The sequence below is a fragment of the Procambarus clarkii genome, chromosome 8 (assembly GCF_040958095.1).
Source record: "Procambarus clarkii isolate CNS0578487 chromosome 8, FALCON_Pclarkii_2.0, whole genome shotgun sequence".
In the NCBI taxonomy this organism is placed as follows: domain Eukaryota; kingdom Metazoa; phylum Arthropoda; class Malacostraca; order Decapoda; family Cambaridae; genus Procambarus; species Procambarus clarkii.
This window is the reverse complement of record NC_091157.1, coordinates 21,530,725-21,550,092: the sequence shown is the minus strand read 5'-3', so window position 1 is coordinate 21,550,092 and position 19,368 is coordinate 21,530,725. Positions and strand designations below refer to the sequence as shown.

Sequence of the window (19,368 nt, the reverse complement as noted above, 5' to 3'; positions counted from 1 at the left end):
AGCCTAGAGTGCATATAAAACACAATCACCAAAAACCTTGGACACCTCAACAAAGCCCATTTACAACAAAGAATAGCAAAAGGTTTGCCCTCTCCATTACGGTATATTCAGGCCACCAAGTTAGACAGGTTATATATCCCAAAAAGAATCCACAAGGAAAAAGCAGTTCGGTTATATAGATAATGTCTAGGTTACAAATGCAACTGGGAAATTGGTGAACGCCGGAAAGAGGGAATGCATCTACTGCCAAACAATCTCATAAAGGCCACTACTTCACTGTGTCCTGGAACATCTACTAACCAACGACCTTAGAAAATCTTTAAGAGTACCCGAATCTTAGAGTAACCACCCTGAAGCCATCAACACTGCCACTCTTCTGGTCAAAAAAAGTGTTCAGTAGCTGGACACCCTCATAAATACTGTCAAGCATTATCCTCCCGTGTGACAGCAGCCTAACAATTTAAAGGCGACCTCAGCGCACACAGTATATATTCACTCCAAACAAAAATCTACTTCTTACCAGCTATTCACTCCCGTAGTTAAGCCCTTAGGTGGCTTAATCTTCCTCAATCAAATATCCCAGAGTGTAAACTCCAAGAGTGGTTCAATACAGACGCTTGAGAGATATCGCACTGACTCGCCATCACTATTCTGTTTGCATTAGAATTGTCATCGCACCATTGCTCGCCAAGCTTCACGAACAAACTCATGTAAACTACATTCGTCAAAAAATATATATTTTGTTAGTATCTGTGTATATTGTCACAACAATTGACTTAAGAAAAGACACTTTACATGTGGATAAGTCAAAGGCAAATATTGATCTTCTCTTGTGAAATACAGGTAATTAATTTGATAAAGGACCAGTAATTTGAGTTAGTTTCATCCACCTGTCCCCCCTAAGAAAACTTGTACCGTTTAAAAACCGAATATGACAAACCGTTTACAAATTACACGTGATCATTGTCACCCAATTTTGTTGTGTCATCCTCTTTGGATAATGATACTTTAAAGTCTATTACAATATTGGTCAAGTTTAAAAAAAAAACACCCTGAGTGCCAGGTATGCGAAATTCTAGGAAATTATCCCTCAAACGTTGATTGGCAGGAAGATTGATGGGCAGAATCCATTCGTTGAGTCGAGGCAATTGAACTCTCTGCATTGTGTATTATGTTACTTCTGGGGAAGTGATCAATAATACTAGAACTTTAATTCAGTATTCTAATGGTATTTTCACCCCACTAGTTCCAGTCCCGATACCTACTATGATACCCCAGTACGACTGCTTATGTTAAGGAAAATACAAAATTTTTATAGCAAAGAATCCATTTACATTGTCTTTTCTTGTGGTTTTGCATAGAAGACAGCTTCCTAGAGAGTCTTTTAAGCCTAACACTTGTCACCAATTTCTTGCCACACTCTTAAGGGCGTCAAAACCACACTTTTTAGACAGCTTTTTACATCTCATCTACCGCTGGATAAATTATCACGCCCATTTTGTCCAAAATCAATAGCATTTCGTGTTACAGCCCTCATGATAAATGGCATAGCACGTCGTACAATGCCAGCTAGAGTTCCAAAGATGTCTCCACCAGATCTGAGATAAGGAACCTAGTAGGTTCGTATGTCATCCAGACCTTCCCCTCTCACCTCCCTGTTCCGAGAGAGTTTTCTCACATTGTCCTCTGTCATTTTATTAACCAACTCATGGGAGAAACTCCTCTATATATTACAATACTTTAGGACGTATATTGAGGATGGCCGTAACTGATCTCCCATCTTCAAAACTAACCGATCGCCTGAATTGATCTGTGATCTTAAGACTAATTTTCTCCAAAATATTGTTATATACTGTTTTGTACATTAGGGATGTGCTCCTCTAGAATAGGAATCGTAGAAGTTGAATGCGTATAAGACGCTTACAATCTGCCCTCTGTATCTTTCTGTTCAATTACGTCACAATACACTAGAAAATATTCACACTCAGCATCATTGTCTGGAGGGAATAAACTCCCAGTCTTGAAGGTAGCTGTAAGGTCGTCTGTTTCTGTCATTTAAATGGCGTATTTGCACTGGCTGTTGAAACCAAGCATATTGGTTAGTCTTTGAATTCTAAATGAAGAAAATATAATGACCCAACATCACCATTGTTAAGAGTAGAAGTTAGTAGCACCCCTCTCTAAAGATAGTTCATAGAAGAAAATTGCATCTATATCCGAAAAGTTAGAGTTTAAATCGGCATTAAAACTAAGTTTCAAGTTGGTTGTAATTAGATTAAGTTCAGAAATCATATATTTTATGTTCCGTGAGAATATATTGGATTTGGGTAAAAATATATATATTAAATGCTGTGGTCTCTCAAAGCGTCCCTCACATTTAAATGTAGTATAGAAATCAATGCCAGAGGCTTCATGATACCGTTAATTCTTTTGTGGAAGTGTATATTTATTAAGGGGCCGAGAGTTCATATAATCAACCTTTCTGAAACACACTAAATTTTTTTGTGCATAATCTTCTTGGTAAATACTCCAACTTTTCCTAATAGTTCAATATCATAGTATGAACAGAAACAATCAAACAAATTTATTGATAAACAAATTTAAAATTTTACAACTTCAAATTATGTACACGAATTTAATATTTCACCAATTTTTATATTATTCATTATGCGAACAAGCCTGAATGGTCCCCAGGACAATATGCAACTGAATATTATTCATTATGGGCACAGAATGGCATATAACGTTCATTTTAGTTGGATAAAATTTAGTTTGAGATCATAATTTTACTGTAAAAAAAATTCAATATGGCCTTCAAAATATGCACAAAATTTAGACGCAAAAGTTTATAACTCCCAAAGTTATAGGTTTATTAAAAAACTAGTGATGGAAACCTTAGAACTAAGAACGTCACACATAATATGTAAAAATAGTGAAAATCGTTCAGAAACTGAATTTAACAAATTGTCTCTCAGTAAAAATCCTGTTTATGGAGATAATTGAAGTTGAAGTTACTGACAAAGAATATGGGAGTTATAATTTATGAATAGTCTTGTATGGTTTAATAAACACTGCTTAGCATTCGTACGCGAATATGTAAATGCTGTAGGTCAATATGTATTGAAATGGAGTCAAGAAAAAATAACTCCAAAATACAAAATATAAGGATGAGAATAATGGAATAGTAGGGGTAATAAGTATACTTTATATAAGTGATAAGGCTCACATCTGGTCCCCAGTCATCAATACAACCTAAAAAGACAAAGAAAATAGGTCTTAATATTTATAAATAAATCAGCCCAAAAAAATTTAAAGTCACATGTTCTGCCACTTGTTGATGATCTACATGTTGACCAATTGGGTTCCAACGTCACATCCATAATGAAGGTCATGCATTCTCTGAGATGTAGAAGACAACAAAATCTGATGATAAACAAAGGAGATAAATATTACATTCCCCCACTCCCTCCCAAAAAAAAATTGTTGGACATTGGTGGAAGTAACAGATATTGGCATAGAGCAATGTAATAATATATAACAAAATACAGCACAATAACATTCTTAATAAATATTATTTGTGTTACTATGTAACACAAATGTCACGTTATGTTACTCAACAATGATTGAAAGGCATCGGAAGCATATCCACTTTGTAGACCTTCCTTACTACTATTCTTTTTCATTGAGCGTCGGACAGGTGCATGCACCTCTTTATTATTGCATTATCCCTCAGTTCCATTTAATAGGAGCAGTTCTTATTTTTTTGTAAATATTCGAATAAAATCCATTTCTTAATTAACATATTGGGATGAAACTTTTACGATGCTAATGACAAATAATGGGAGTTTTGTTTAATATTTTCCAAGTAATTTTTATAATTTGAATATTTTTTTAAGTCCTGGCCCCTTAAACTCATTCCATGTCTAATAGAAGGGTTTTAAATGTATTGGTGAAATGAGGTTTGTGAAAGCTGATGCTTTGTTGTTTTAAATATTGCCATGTTCAAGGCTTGTAAGATGGATGTAATGTTCCTCCAACATTGTGTTGGGTCAAACTGAATACAAAATATTAGAGCAAGCATTAATATCACCGGAGTGAGTGTTGATCCTCCTCTCGCCACAGTTGTTGGATGAGGAAGAACAGTCAGGCTGCTGCGGCTGGGTAGTGTTGATAATAAAAAAAAATGGCTGTGTTATTAATATAAAGACCTATTAATTTTTGTTCTTTTATTAAGGACAAAGTACATCTTTGTCAAGTTTTCTTGGTCGTCTTGCATTGTCCCTCTTACGGTCGTGCATACCCTTATTGAATGTCTAGAATTCCGGGACGAGCGTGTGTCTTGTTTTCCGACCGTCCCTCGCGGTCGCTTGTCCCTCGATAGAATTCTTGGTAAATCGGATACTTTTGATATCGTTCGCCTTATGTGTTTCTGTTCTCGTTTTGGCATCCTTGGTGATATTTAGCGCCCTCTGATTATCCCGCACATTCGATGGTGCTATATAGCCTTCCCGGTTTGGTGTCTTCTTTTGATAATTACTTACTTACTTGGTCATCTTGAACTACCCCACGAAATATACGTCTTGCAAGTCTTCCCCGAGGACGCTGTCGATCCTCCTCTTGATGCTGCCACTCTTAATTCGAAGTGGTGCTGCTGGGTAGAGGGATCTACAGTGTTCTCTCCTTCCTCCTCCTTCAGGAGCATGATCTTTTAACTCTCGCTACCCCCTGGGGGTCATCGATGGGAATGATGAGATATTTTCTGCAGAGCATTTCCCACTGGACGACGTAGTAGTAGTTCCTTATTGTGTTTTTGTAGACCTGTCAGAGAGAGGCGATAAGAGGATCAAATTTGGCGTGCCGCCTATCCATAGTGTCTGGGGTAGCACCAACGCCGTAGGGTAGAAGGTTTGTTCTTTGATGATCAGCATGCTGAGGGTTGTAAGTAGTGGTGCTGTTCTGCCGGAGCGCCGCTCCATCACCTCTGCAAGGGGATGATAAAATGCAGAAAAATAAATTGTTGATCATATTAATGGCATAATCACATAGCCATTAATAGGAAAAAGAAAATATGCCAACAAATCAAGCAGGTAAATTGCAAAATTTCTGTTCATTGATGAATCAACAAGCCTGAGCATTAAAACAACCATGATAGTTTACTTGAAATGTGAAAGTGATAAGAAAGGTAATCCCCATTTCATGTTCTTGGATCAAATTGAACTACCTGATCAGAAAGCAGCAACTATTGCTAGGCATCTATTGAGCTGTCTCAATTACCATGAGTTTTATGACATATGGAAACAGAACCTTGTAGCATTTGCTAGTGATGGGGCAAATGTCATGTTTGGTGTCAAATATGGCGTTGCAACAATTCTGAAAGAACATTACTCTGATATAATAATCTGGCACTGTCTTAATCACAGAATTGAACATGTAGTGGGTGATTCAGTGAGAGAAGTTCATGGAATTAACCATTTTCAACCATTTATTGGCAAATTGTATTCAGTTTACAGTAGATCACTGTTATAACCCTTGAGGCCTAAGTATGGTTATTTTGCTTGCAGTAATCAAAAAAATAATAATTTCGGCCTTGCCTTAAAGTTTGTCTAGGGTATGTTAAATAAGACACTGCTTAACATGCAAAGTAAGTAAGTAATTATCAAAAGAAGGCACCAAACCGGGAAGGCTATGTTGCACCATCAAATACGCAAAATAATCCGAGGGCGCTAAATATCACCAAGGATGCCAATACGAGAACAAAAACGCATAAGGCGAACGATATCAAAAGTATCCGAGTCACCAAGAATTCTATCGAGGGACAGGTGACCGCGAGGGGCGGTCGGAAAGCAAGACACACGCTCGTCCTGGAAGTCAGGACATTCAAGAAGGACATGCACGACCGTAAGAGGGACAATGCAACTAGGACAATAAGGAGCAGGGCGGCGCTCCATCAAGTGACCATGGGTTAAGCGAGTATGGCCAATACGCAACCTCGCCAGAGCTGTTTCCCACCGCCGGTTACGGTGGAAGGAGGACGGCCACGAGGAAACACAACATTTAAGAGTACGTAGCTTGTTACCAGTAACAGACAACCAAGAAGCCTGCCAACGGGTAAGGACTGAGGAATGGATAACTGGGTAAAAGTCGGAATACGGAATGCCTTTACGAGAGATGGGACAAGAGCGGACAGCTTCCTTAGCGGCAGCATCCGCACGCTCATTTAAAGACACACCAATATGGCTGGGAACCCAACAAAACTCAACCGACTTAAATTTACTGTGAACGAGAAACAGCCAATGCTGGATCTCGACAACTACTGGATGAACCGGATTAAAGGACCCGAGAGCCATGAGGGCACTACGAGAGTCAACAACAACCACAAAGGAAGACTGACAACGAGAAAGCAGGAGACGAAGAGCATAGAGAATAGCATAAAGTTCTGCTGTAAAGATGCTAGTCTCCGGAGGCAAGCGACACATATAAGTGCGATCAGGAAAAACAACAGAGTAGCCAACACCGTCCGCTGACTTAGACCCATCGGTGAAGACAGAAACGGAGCGGGAGTGAGAAGAAAAGTGCTCGAGGAAAAGGCGTTTTAGAACCGTAGGAGGGGTAAAAGCTTTAGTGATACGGGTCAAGGAAGTACAAAACCGCGGAAGAGGGACCCTCCACGGGGGCAAAGAAGGAACAACACGAGGAGAAACATCAGAAATACGAACGGAGAGAGAATCCTGTAGGCGAGATAACCGGACAGAAAGAGGGAGGTGGTGAAGAGGAACAGGAACCGCAGGAGGGGTAAAAGTTAAAGCACGACAGAGGCGAGAGGAAGGATGTTGCAAGGACTGCGCAAGATAGAGAAGACAGTAGTGATCACGGCGGTCCTGGAGAGACAGGAAGCCAGTGTCAACATATAAGCTAAGGATGGGAGTCGAACGAAAGGCACCAGAACTGAGGCGCAACCCAGTATGGTGCAAAGCATCAAGACGGCGAAGAGTAGGAGAAGCAGACGAGTAAGCAGGGCAACCATAATCGAGCTTAGACAGGACGAGAGAGGAATGTAAAGCAAGGAGAGTGCGCCTATCTGCCCCCCAAGAAGTATGGGACAAGACCCGAAGGAGGGTAAGGGCCTTAGAGCACTCAACACGGAGGTAAGAGATATGGGGAGACCAAGACAAACGAGTGTCAAGGAATAACCCCAAAAGCTTCGCGGAATCTTTGTATTCAAGGGGATGACCATAAAGTGACAAAGAAGGACGAAGAACAACCCGTTTCCGCGTAAAAGTCATGGCACAAGTCTTAGAAGTAGAGAACTTGAAGCCATGACCTGTGGCCCAAGACGACACGGCATCAATTGCAAGTTGAAGCCGGCGTTGAAGGAGAGGCGAATCATCACCCTGACAACAAAGGGTAAGATCATCGACATAGAGAGCGGAGAAGACACCAGAAGGAAGAGAGGAAAGAAGACCATTGAGGGCAACAAGAAAAAGAGTAGTGCTCAGAACACTACCCTGGGGCACACCTTCGTATTGCTGAAAAGAGGGAGAGAGAGCGGTACCAAGGCGCACCCGAAAGGAACGACGAGAGAGGAAGCTGCGGAGAAAGAGAGGGAGATGACCACGAAGGCCAAAAGAATGAAGTTGAGATAGGATATGATAACGCCAAGTTGTGTCGTAAGCCTTTTCTAGGTCAAAAAGGACGGCAACAACGGAGGTCTTCGCAGCAAAAGCAGTACGAATATAGACCTCCAAGTTCACCAGGACATCTGTCGTGCTGCGGCACTTGCGGAAACCAAATTGAGAAGGGGAGAGGAGGTGATGGTGTTCCAGGAACCACATCAGACGAACGTTAACCATACGTTCAAAGAGTTTGCAGACACAACTTGTAAGAGCAATAGGGCGAAAGTCCTTAGGGGAAGTACCCAGAGACCCCGGTTTGCTAACAGGGAGGACAACGGCATCGAGCCAGTCCTCAGGGACTGACGACGACTCCCAGATCCGATTATACAGACTCAGTAAATACTGAGACGTGCTCGGAGGGAGATGGCGAAGCATCTCATAATGAATACCATCGGAGCCCGCCGCCGTAGAACCGCAGAGGGCCAGGGCAGAACGAAGTTCAGAGAGAGAGAAGGGATCATTATAGGGAAGCCGAAGATGAGTGCAGAAATCTAAAGGACGAGACTCAAGGACAGGTTTACGAAGAAGGAAAGATTGGGGAAGATGAAGACCAGAGCTAACAGAAGAAAAGTGGGAGCCCAGTTCGGAAGCGACCTGCAACGGGTCCGCCACAAGAGTATCATGGAGGTGAAGGACCGGTGAAACATCGGGAACGAACTTACCCGCTATCTTGCGGATACACTTCCAGATCTGGGCCAGAGGGGTCTCGGACGTAATTGTTGAGACATAAGATGCCCAACATTCACGTTTAGTCGTACGGATGGCCCTACGGGCCAGCGCACTCGCTTTCCGAAAGAAAAGAAAAGAATCGGTCGTCTGCCTACGGCGGTGCCTCTTCCAGGCTGCACGCTTACAGCGGACAGCCCGAGCACAGTCCGCATTCCACCAGGGAACGCACTTCCGTGGACCCCGAGAGGAAGAGCAAGGAATAGAGCGGAGGGCAGCTTTGAAGACAGTGTCATGAAAAAGGAGGAGAGGGCGAGAGAGAGGCAGAAGGGAGAGGTCAGGGAGAGCAGCACTGAGGGTAAATAGGGTCCAGTCTGCCTTAGGAAACTGCCACCTAGGGAAAGAGAGGGAAGGGCGAAAAGAGAAAAAGGAAACAAGGATGGGGAAATGATCACTTCCATGGAGGTCATCAAGAACCTGCCACGTGAAATCTAAGTAAAGAGAAGAAGAGCAGAGAGAAAGATCAAGACAAGAAAGGGTGCGAATCCGAGAGTCCAAATGAGTGGGCTCACCAGAATTCAGAAGAGACAGGGAAGAAGAGAGGAGAAACGGCTCAAGGAGGCGACCCCGGCTATTCGTCAGAACGTCACCCCAAAGAGAATGACGACAATTGAAGTCACCCAGCAGGAGCACAGGCTCCGGCAAGGAGTCCAGGAGGTGTTTCAAATCAGGAAGAGAGAGCGGGACACTCGGGGGGAGATAAATGGAACAAACTGTGTACCATTTCCCCACAAAGATACGAGCAGCAGAACAATGGAGAGGCGAAGGAAAAAGTAAAGGAACAAAGGGAACATCAGCCCGAATCAAAAGAGCAGAAGAATTAGAAGCCCCAGCAATGGCTGGGGGGGGGGGAGAGAAAGGAATAGCCACGAAAACGACCAGGACGAGCACCAAGCATTGGCTCCTGGAGACAGACACAAAGGGGCGAAAACCGCGAAATCAGAAGTTGGAGTTCGAGGAAATTGGCGTAATAACCTCGAACGTTCCATTGAAGAATGGACAACGACGAGAAGAGAAAGGACAAAAACAGAGAACAAGGAAGAAACAAAGGCGAAAGAGCAACAGAGCACGTTAAAGAATATCAGGGTCGGGATCAGGGTCAGCAAAGTCAGGGTTAGGGGGCATGGGTAAACTGAGCAAAGACGGAGGGAAGGAAACGGGAGAACAGAGCAGAGGTGGGCGGGCAGGGTCTGGAGGAGGAGGAGACAACGGAGAGGAGCCGTCAAGGACAGCAGCAGGAGGAGGGGGAGTAGAAAGAGGGGAGCGCACCCCAGCAAGAGCAGCAACCGAAAGGGAAGCAGGGGTCAAAGAAACCTCCATAGCAGGAACAGGGGGCGCAAGCACTGCAACGGGAGGGGAAGGAGCAACAGAGCCAGAAGGAGGAGCTGAGGAAGAAAGCAAAGCCTTCTTACCCGCCGGGGAAGAGGAAGGAGAGGAGCCAGGCTTACGCTTCTGACTTAAAGAGACCGGTGTCCCAGCAACTACGTACCGGGCAACGGATTCCAGTGTCTCAACAGGAGAAGCCGAACGAGAGCACACACGACGGCCGTTAGGAGAGCGATGGAAATCCGCCCGCACCGACAGGCGGTGGGGAGAGCCGATAGATGGAGGAAGAGGATGGGAAGGAGGATCGGAGGGGGACGAGGAAGAAGACACGAAAGACCGGGTAGAAGGAAGGGGAACCCCAGACAGAGGACCAGGAGGAGGATCCTTCGGGAGAGAACCCGAAGGAACAGAGGAGGGGGCAGTGGGCGCATCAGGGTCCAAGGCCCGGAAACGGTTGTGAGTCTGAGGAAGGCGGGAAAGATGAGGAGAGGAAGAGCGCAACACGCGAGCATAAGAGATATTAGCATAAGGCGGGAGCCGGCGAACCTGGCGCCTCGCCTCAGGAAAAGATAAACGCTCCCGGTGCTTCAGGTTGAGGACGGCTGCCTCAAGCTTGTAATGGACACACGCACGGGAGAAGGTAGGATGGGCCTCACCGCAGTTGAGGCAACGAGCCTGGGGAGAAGTGCACTCCGACTTAGAGTGACCTTCGCCACCACACAAAGGACAGAGAGAGACAGTCCCGGAGCAGCGGAGGGCACCATGCCCAAACCTCCAGCACTTGTTGCAGAGTCGAGGAGAAGGAATGTACTCCTGTACAGAGCTCCTGGACAGAGCACCTGGCACCAGCAAGAATGACAGAGGGTGGAAGGGTCCTACCATCAAAGGTAATCTTCACAACCCGGAGGGGTTGACGGCGACTACCACGAGGGGGACGAGTAAACGTGTCCACCTGGAGAATAGAATGGCCCTGGGCAGCGAGGATATGTCGAATATCGTCGTGGCTGTCGCGCAGGTCCCGAACACCGGTTGCAACATGGGGCAGGAGCAAAATAGTGCCAACACTGGCATTCAACTGAGCGTTCTTCGAGACCCGAACGGGGGTCTCGCCAAGGCAGGATAAGGCAGCCAAGCGGGAAGCAGCATCCTGAGAAGGAGCAGCAACGACACGTGTACCGAGACGAGTGGGGTTGAAAGTAATGGAGGCATCCACGGAATCAATGAGATGTCGATGAAGGGAGAAATCGTCAGGAGGCGCAGAATCAAGAGGGAGGAGATCAAAATATTTGGCCCACGAAGCGGGACCAAACAAGGCTTGATAGGTAGCAGAACTGGAAGGAATCGAGCGAGGGCGGCCGTGACGAGGACGGCGGTGAGAACCCCCAGAGAGAGAGGGGTTAAAAGGCGCAGTAGTTACAACTAGAGAAGGAGCCGCGCCAGGGGACGAGGTAGTCACCACTGGGGGCTTGGGGCTCGACCCAACCACAGAGGAGGGAGGGGAGCCAGGGGAAGGAGTCAGAGAGGCCAAAGGAGGAGCAAGGTCGGGGCCCAATGCAGCGGAGGCTACAGAGCCCGGTCTCCCAATACGGACCGACTCGGGGGCTTGGTCGCCCACCCCACGAGCCTGAGAAGGTAAGCCAGAAGCAGCCGAAACAGGGGTTATCATCTTGACGAAAAGAAGAATTCACTCACAAATGTGCCCCCACACCCACCATGGAGCCACAATTAGAGGCAGGACACCCAACAAGAAGCTATCGCCGATCTTGTCGGGGCCTCCTAGGGGTGCGTCGTGAGTATACGCCCCACAAACGCCACCTTAAGAAACCGACAGTCCGTCGAGATCGGGTCCAGTGACGAAGTGGGGATTGACAATAAAAGGTTCCCCTCGCTCTCGACGTCGGGTACTGCAGTTCTACGGGTGCATGAGTATGCCTCCTCAAGCACCCGGGCGTCAAAATAGAAGAAGTCCATGGAAGAACCAGAACGAGCAAAAGGTCGGCAGGAAACGGCAAGCAGATAGGAGAAGAGGGGAGAGAAAAACGAAACAGAAGGAAAAGGAAAAGGTGCCCAGCAGAATTGGAGAGGACGGCAGCAGGAGCACAAGGCTAGAAAAGGACAGAGGACTGTCCTAAGGAGCATCACACTCCGGCAGCCGCCCACGAAGCCCCCACACGGCGACAACGAGCTGAGCGGGGAGGGGGCTTAACATGCAAAACAATATACTGTACTAAAGGGTAACAAGACATATCAAACAGATAAATGGTCAAAATTATACGAAGCCAGAATTATCCTTCAGCATGCAATAATATCATAAAATCACTTAATGAGTGCAGACAATCTCTTAAACACATGAATGAATAAATGGAATAGCACAAGATAGTCTTACCCAGAGAATTAACTAAGTAAAAAGTAAAATAAACAATATACAAACCGACTTATATCCAATACATGTCTCCTCCCATCAAGCTCACCCACGGGACTAGCTAGCCTCCTGCCAGCAAGCCCAGCATCACAGCAAAAGATCAACTTAGCACCCACATGAACTCTCGTGAAAACTCCACTAACAAAGTGTAGTGCAAAAGAACAATATAATCAGTAATCTTAAGAGTATAGAATACTGTTACAGTAATCACAGGAATTAATTACAATCAACAACAGGAATTATTCAAAGGTTGAAATATTGATGCTAGCTTGGCAACAGGCCACACACAGGACACATCCAAATATGGTCATCCCCCCACGGAGAAGCCACCATTCCCTCCAACAAGAAATAACTTCCACAAGCCTGTCAAAAATAATGCAACTCGGGCACACTACAGCATGCTACAATATAAATTATACAATATTAACTGGAACACAAATGGAAACCATACTAATAATAGTACTGAACAGGGAAAGGATTAAATGCTATACATAGTTATCAAGAAGAATGGTAGAATCAATCATAGATTCGTAACATCCCTCCCGGTCCTTAAGAAAAAATTAAATTAACTGAAGGTTGATTTCATTTTTTGACTGCATGATATATAACATGAAAATATAACATGAAGGTACTTCAACAAAAGATCAAAGTATAAAACAATAAAATTTCACAGTAAAAAATAAAAAGAAATACATGCATCTTATGAGTAGAGAACAATTCATATTATGGCACTGCAATAGGAAATCCTCTGGATAAGGCATCAGCAATAACATTTTGCCTCAGTAAAATGACGAATTACAATATTAAATTCTTGCAGAATCAATGACCATCTAAGTATTCTCTGGTTCTTACATTTCATGGAGTTAATGAATGTCATGGGATTATGATCTGTATATACTACAACTTGATTCCTTGACAAGTATTTCTCAAACTTCTTAACTCCCAAGATCAAACAAAGTGCTTCCTTCTTAACCAATGAATAATTAGTTTGTACCCTGTCAAATTTACGAGAGAAATAATATACAGGGTGTTCTAAATCATCTGGTCCTACCTGGAACAAAACAGCACCTGCTCCTAAATCCGAAGCGTCTATATGCATAATATGTCTATGTCTATGTCAAACTGTGGACTGGCTAGCACAGGTGACGTTGAGAGAATTCCTTTAAATTTCAGAAAGGAGTTCTGACACTCTTGCGTCCACTTGAATTTTACTTGCTTCCTAAGAAGATTGGTCATAGGTGCAGCAACACTAGAAATGTTTTTACAATATCTCCTATAATACGCACACATCCCAATAAATCTCTGCACAGATTTCTTTCTTGTTAGTACTGGGTAATCCACGATTGCCTGGATCTTGTCTTGCAACAGGACTATCCTACCTTGTCCGACCACATGTCCTAAGTACACTATTGTTCCTTTAGCCCAACTACATTTCTTCATATTAACAGTCAAATTAGCATGTTGCAACACGGCAAACAATTGCTTTAAACTGGACATATGGTCTACCCAACTCTTACTGAAAATCACAATGTCATCAATATTTGCCCTGCAATCTGGCACATCCTTTAACAAAGAATTCATCAACTTTTGGAAAGTTGCTGGTGCATTCCTTAGTCCAAACGGCATCACATTAAACTCAAATGCTCCATCAGGGGTGATAAACGCTGTTACTTCCCTTGCAAAATCTGTAAGTGGTATCTGGTGAGATACTCTTCGATAAGTCCAATTTAGATACAAACTTAGCATGACCAATGGTGTCGATGCAGTCCTCTATTAAAGGTAATGGATATACATCAACTACAGTTATCTGGTTTAACCTTCTATAATCCACTACTAATCGCCATTTACCCTCTGGTTTTGGTACCACTGAACACGGTGAACTCCAGGAGCTCTGACTGGGTCTAATGAATCCATGTCGAAGAAGATAATCAGCCTCCTACTGGATGATACGTCGTTTCTCGGGTGTCACTCGATAAGGGTGTAGCCGAATTGGAGTTACATCTGTTAGTTTAATGCCACGAGTAATGAAAGACGTCTGAGTGGGGACCTCCCCAAACAAGTTGGAGGACATCTTGAAAAGGTCCTGGAACTCTGCTCTCTCCTCATCCTGCAAATGACAACAATTTTTCCCCGGAACTGGAATTAGATAAAAGAGGATTACCATCTTCCCCTACAACACTTGACTCCTCAGGATTTACCTCCTCAGTAACACAACAAGCCAGAATACTGAGCCCACAATAAGCCTTCAACCGGTTCACATGTACACTCATGGTTTGACGTTTCTGTTGGAGATTGCAAACTTTGTAGGTGACTTCACCAAGACGTTTTACCACTTGATAGGGTCCTGCCAATTTATGTGACATAGAAGTACCCATACGAGGCTTCAAGACCATTACCAAATCTCCTGGTTCAAAAACTCTGAGTTTGGCCTTGAACTTCTTGTCATGTTTCTCCTTCATTACCTGTTGTTGTTCGCCCAGATGTCGTAAGGCCAACTCTTTCGTTCTAGACAGCTTGCTCCTCACATCCTTCAGGTAACGCTCACTCTGCCTAGCTGTAACATCTTCCAACATTTTCTCCTGCAACATTTTTAAGGGTCCTCTCACCTGATGTCCAAACACAAGATCAAATGGAAAGCAGCCTAGGGCACTGTTCAATCCATCCCTGGCAGCAAATAGAACAAATGGTAAAGTGTCATCCCAATGTCTAGGTGAATCTTCCCCAGTTGCTTTCAACATCTTTTTGAGGGTTTGGTGGAACCGCTCGATTCCCCCCCCCCCCCATGACTGAGGATGGTAAGGACTGGAAAAATTATGCTGTATACCAAATGAATTACAAAAGGTTTTAAATGTTGTGGAACAAAAATTGTTCCCATTATCAGTTTGAATTATACGGGGCATACCAAATAGTGAAAAAGATCGTTCCAACTGCTTTATAAGTGTAGCAGCCCTAATGATACGTAAGGCATATGCTTCAGGGAACCTGGTAGTCATACATAGAATAGTAAACCTATACATATTTCCGGATTTGGTACGGGGTAAAGGTCCGACACAGTTCAGCACCACACGTGTAAAAGGCTCCTCTGGCACTACAATAGGGTATAATGGTGCTCGTGGCACAATCTGGTTAGGTTTACCAACAGTTTGACACAACACAATTGTGACAATATCTGACCACATCCTTTTTGAGTTTTGACCAGTAGAAAAATTTACATATCATATGATACATATTGGTAATCCTTTGGTGACCTCTCATCAGGTCTTCATGAGCAGCTTGCAATACCTGCTCCCTATACTCCTTTGGTACAACGAGCTGGGTCTTACTCACAATCATCTGCTGAGGGAGTTCCTGGTGGTCTCCATCTTCTCATCAGACATCGATCATTGAAATAACAACCCATGCTCTCATCCAAAGTATCAGTGGAGTCGGCTGCTTCTGTATAACATTCAGCTAGACTGGGATCAGTACTCTGTAACTCACTCAAGGTCTGGAACTCAACAGCTGGAGCGAGCGGGCAAGGAACTGGGAACTGTGCCACTTCTTCCAGACCATCAGGGTCAGAATAAATTAAGAACTTTGGCACCGGCCTCATTCTCGACATCCGCACGAGCTAAGAATGTATCCTCAAGGTCCACCTCCACCTCCCTGTCTGAAGGGGTCCTGGCCTCGAGAACATCCACCTTGGTTGTAACAGGACTTACCACACTCTGCTTACCCATGGATCTAGTCACAATACAGGCTGGATAAATGACACCATCATCCGCATCTGGTTGAACCAGTACTGAACTAGGGTTAGTAAACATGATAGGACAATCTGTCCCACTAACTTGACACTTGTCAAAATCATTACCTAAAATAATATCAACCCTAGGGATGGGCAACTGCTCACTAACTGCTACAGTGCACCAACCCGGTGTAATAGATGATTTCAGGTTAACTTTAACTAATGGTACACGGTGGACCTAACCTCCAAGTCCTTGTAATAACACTACCCCTCCAGTGTCTTCTGTGCTAACAGTAAGAACACGGCGAGAAATTAGAGACTGGGAAGCACCACTGTCCCTTAATAACTGCACTGGCTTCCAGGTTCCACTAGTACATAATAAGGTACCCGAATGTAGGTATGGTTCAAAATAGTCATCCAATTGGGCATGACTGGAGCAACATTGGCATTAAAGGCTTGCAAACCCCTACTCATAATCAGACCAGTTGGTCTCAACTCAGGGTGCAAGGCATATCAGCAATTTACCACATGACCTCTTCTCTTGCAATGCGTGCAATATCTGCCAGTGGTCGAAACTGCAGCTTTTAACACTACATTACTTGAGGTTGACAACCCTATCTGTTGTTTCTCAATTTTAGGCTTTACAGGAGAAGGGTTCAGGGGAGAAGGTGAGGTAGCTGGTCGGGCCTGGAAAACATGATTTTTAGGAGCATGATAATTAGTCTTAACATTATAATGATTAACGGGCGCTCGAAAAGGCACCTTAGTAGGTAATTCATGCTTGTCAGTTAGCTTGGCTAGTTTTATTAGATCAGTGGTTTGTTTATTTTCCACCATAAACAATGCTAATTTCTCTGGTAGACAACCTAAAACTTCCTCAGTTACTATGAGATTTCTCAAATTCTCAAACTATGTAATGTTAAGTGCTTTAACCCATCTGTCAAAATGATTGAGTTTAACCCGTACAAAGTCAGAAATAGTCTGGTCATGTGCTCTTTTTAAACCTCTGAGTTTTTGTCTATGTGCCTCTGGGATCTGCTGGTATGCATTCAAGATGATCTGTTGGACAAATTTAAAATCAAATGAATTCTCAGCAGGAATAGAGGCAAAACCTTCCTGAGCTTTCCCCTTAAATTGTCCCTGCATAATGGCAACCCATTGATCCAGAGGCCAATTTATGCCGACTGCTAATTTCTTAAAAATATTTTTGGGTCTTCCTCATTGAATTTAGGCAAATCTACATGTTTACTATACTTGGAAGAACTATTAATAGTCTCTGGATTATTGCTAGTGTTACCTTGCCCTGCTGCAATTCTCTGCCCCTCCAACCTGTTATTTTCAGCCATACTCCGTTGAATTTCTAATTGTTTAGTTTGTTGCTCTGCTAGTTGCAACTGAGCCTCATTTTCCCACTGTCGAGCTTCAACCTCTAATATTTTCTGCTGCCTTTCAAATTCATATTCTTTCTCTCGAGCCTCAAGCTTAGCATATGCTACTTGTGTTCCCAACTCAAGACGCCTTAAAGCAATCTGCTCACTTGTCTCCTCTCGTACCTCATCCAGAAATTCTTCTCCTAACTCACCATTTTCTACTAAATGGATCACTATCACTCTCACAATTTGTATCTTATTCATTTTATTGTTGGCTATTAATTCTAACTTATTTGCCATATTTATTGAGGCAAACTCTTTTAGGCTTTTAATTTCCTCAAAGTCTGGATTAGCCAACAACGACTCAACTTGATCCTCCATGGTTGGCTTGATTATCACAACTTAGGACTTAAAACATCACTGAAAATTTTGCTTGGCCCCTGGCACAAGCTGAACACTTACCTCAATCGTGAAACGTTGAGAAGTTTTCACAACAGCTCAGACTGAACAGAGAATATGTACACAGGCTTTATTAGGTGTCACTAGGTAACCACAGAGTACCTAGGAAGGTAATTGCTATTAGTAATCTACACTGTTAATTAGTACATTACGTTACAGGGAATTAATTTTCAATGCTCACGGACAGTGGCCCTCATTTTGTTATAACCTTTGAAGCCTAGGTATGGTTCTTTTGCTTGCAGTAATTAAAAAATAATAATTTCGGCCTTGCCTTAAAGTTTGTCTAGGGTATGTTAAATAAGACACTGCTTAACATGCAAAACAATATACTGTACTTAAGGGTAACAAGACATATCAAACAGATAAATGGTAAAAATTATACGAAGCCAGAATTATCCTTCAGCATGCAATAATATCATAAAATCACTTAATGAGCGCAGACAATCTCTTAAACACATGAATGAATAAATGGAATAGCACAAAATTGTCTTAAAAACAGAATTAACTAAGTAATAAGCAAAATAAACAATATACACCGACTTATCTCCAATACATGTCTCCTCCCATCAAGCTCACCCACGGGACTAGCTAGCCTCCCGCCAGCAAGGCAGGCATCCTACCAAAAGATCAACTTAGCACCCACATGATCTCTCGTGAAAACTCCAATAACAAAGTGTAGTGCAAAAGAACAATATAATCAGTAATCTTAAGAGTATATAATACTGTTACAGTAATCACAGGAATTAATTACAATTAATAGCAGGAATTATTCAAAGGTTGAAATATTGATGCTAGCTTGACAACAGGCCACACACTGGACACATCCAAATATGGTCATCCCCCACGGAGAAACCACCACTCCCTCCAACAAGAAATAACTTCCACAAGCCTATACAAATCAATGCAACTCAGGCACACCACAGCATGCTACAATATAAATCATACAATATTAAGTGGAACACAAATGGATACCATACTAATAATAGTACTGAACAGGGAAAGGATTAAATGCTATACATAGTTATCATGAATAAAGGTAGAATCAATCATAGATTCGTAACAATCACCTCCAAATCAAAAGGAGCTATCAGAATGTACAACTCAACTTGTACAACAGATTTGCAAATAGGCCGTGTTCTGAGCACCAGGTGGGTGGCCAACGCGTTTCGAATAGTTTCAGCAGAGTGGAAAAATTATGAAGCAGTGTTTTAATTTTGAAAAAGCAGAGAAAGATTAAACAAGATTTCGAAGTGATAGAAAAACCTCTGAAAGTCTGTTTAAAAACTAACTTCAGAACAGTTTCTATTGGACTTAGCTCTAATGTGTGAAACGTTGAATGAACTTTGTTTACTGTCAGAGTGTTTACAGAAGCACACTACTTCGATTGTGAATGTAGACGAACTGATTCTACAGAGCATAAGTTCATTGCATGGACTAAGAGAGAAACCTGGCCCTAAAACTTTAGAAGCTCAAAAGACAATTGAAAAGGGAAAGTTTGGAGGAATTACCATAACAAGCAACAAGAAAATTGTCTCCATTAATTATCAACAGTTTCTTACAAATCTTGTCGACAATTTGCAGCACGGATGTTCACGACAAAGTCAATGAAAGGCTCTCAAACGTCTGAACCTCAAAGTATTTGTAAATCACTGTTAAGTGAAATGTGTG

At 43.1% G+C, this 19,368-nt stretch overlaps 1 long non-coding RNA gene across 1 annotated transcript; it reads right to left on the bottom strand.

The window, feature by feature from the left end:
• Positions 1-4,534: 4,534 nt before the first annotated feature.
• Positions 4,535-18,313, bottom strand: LOC138361828 (uncharacterized). Its single transcript, XR_011227209.1, has 2 exons — positions 18,237-18,313; positions 4,535-4,981 (listed from the first exon to the last, which is right to left on the bottom strand). It is a non-coding gene; the product is annotated as an uncharacterized lncRNA (long non-coding RNA).
• Positions 18,314-19,368: the final 1,055 nt, after the last annotated feature.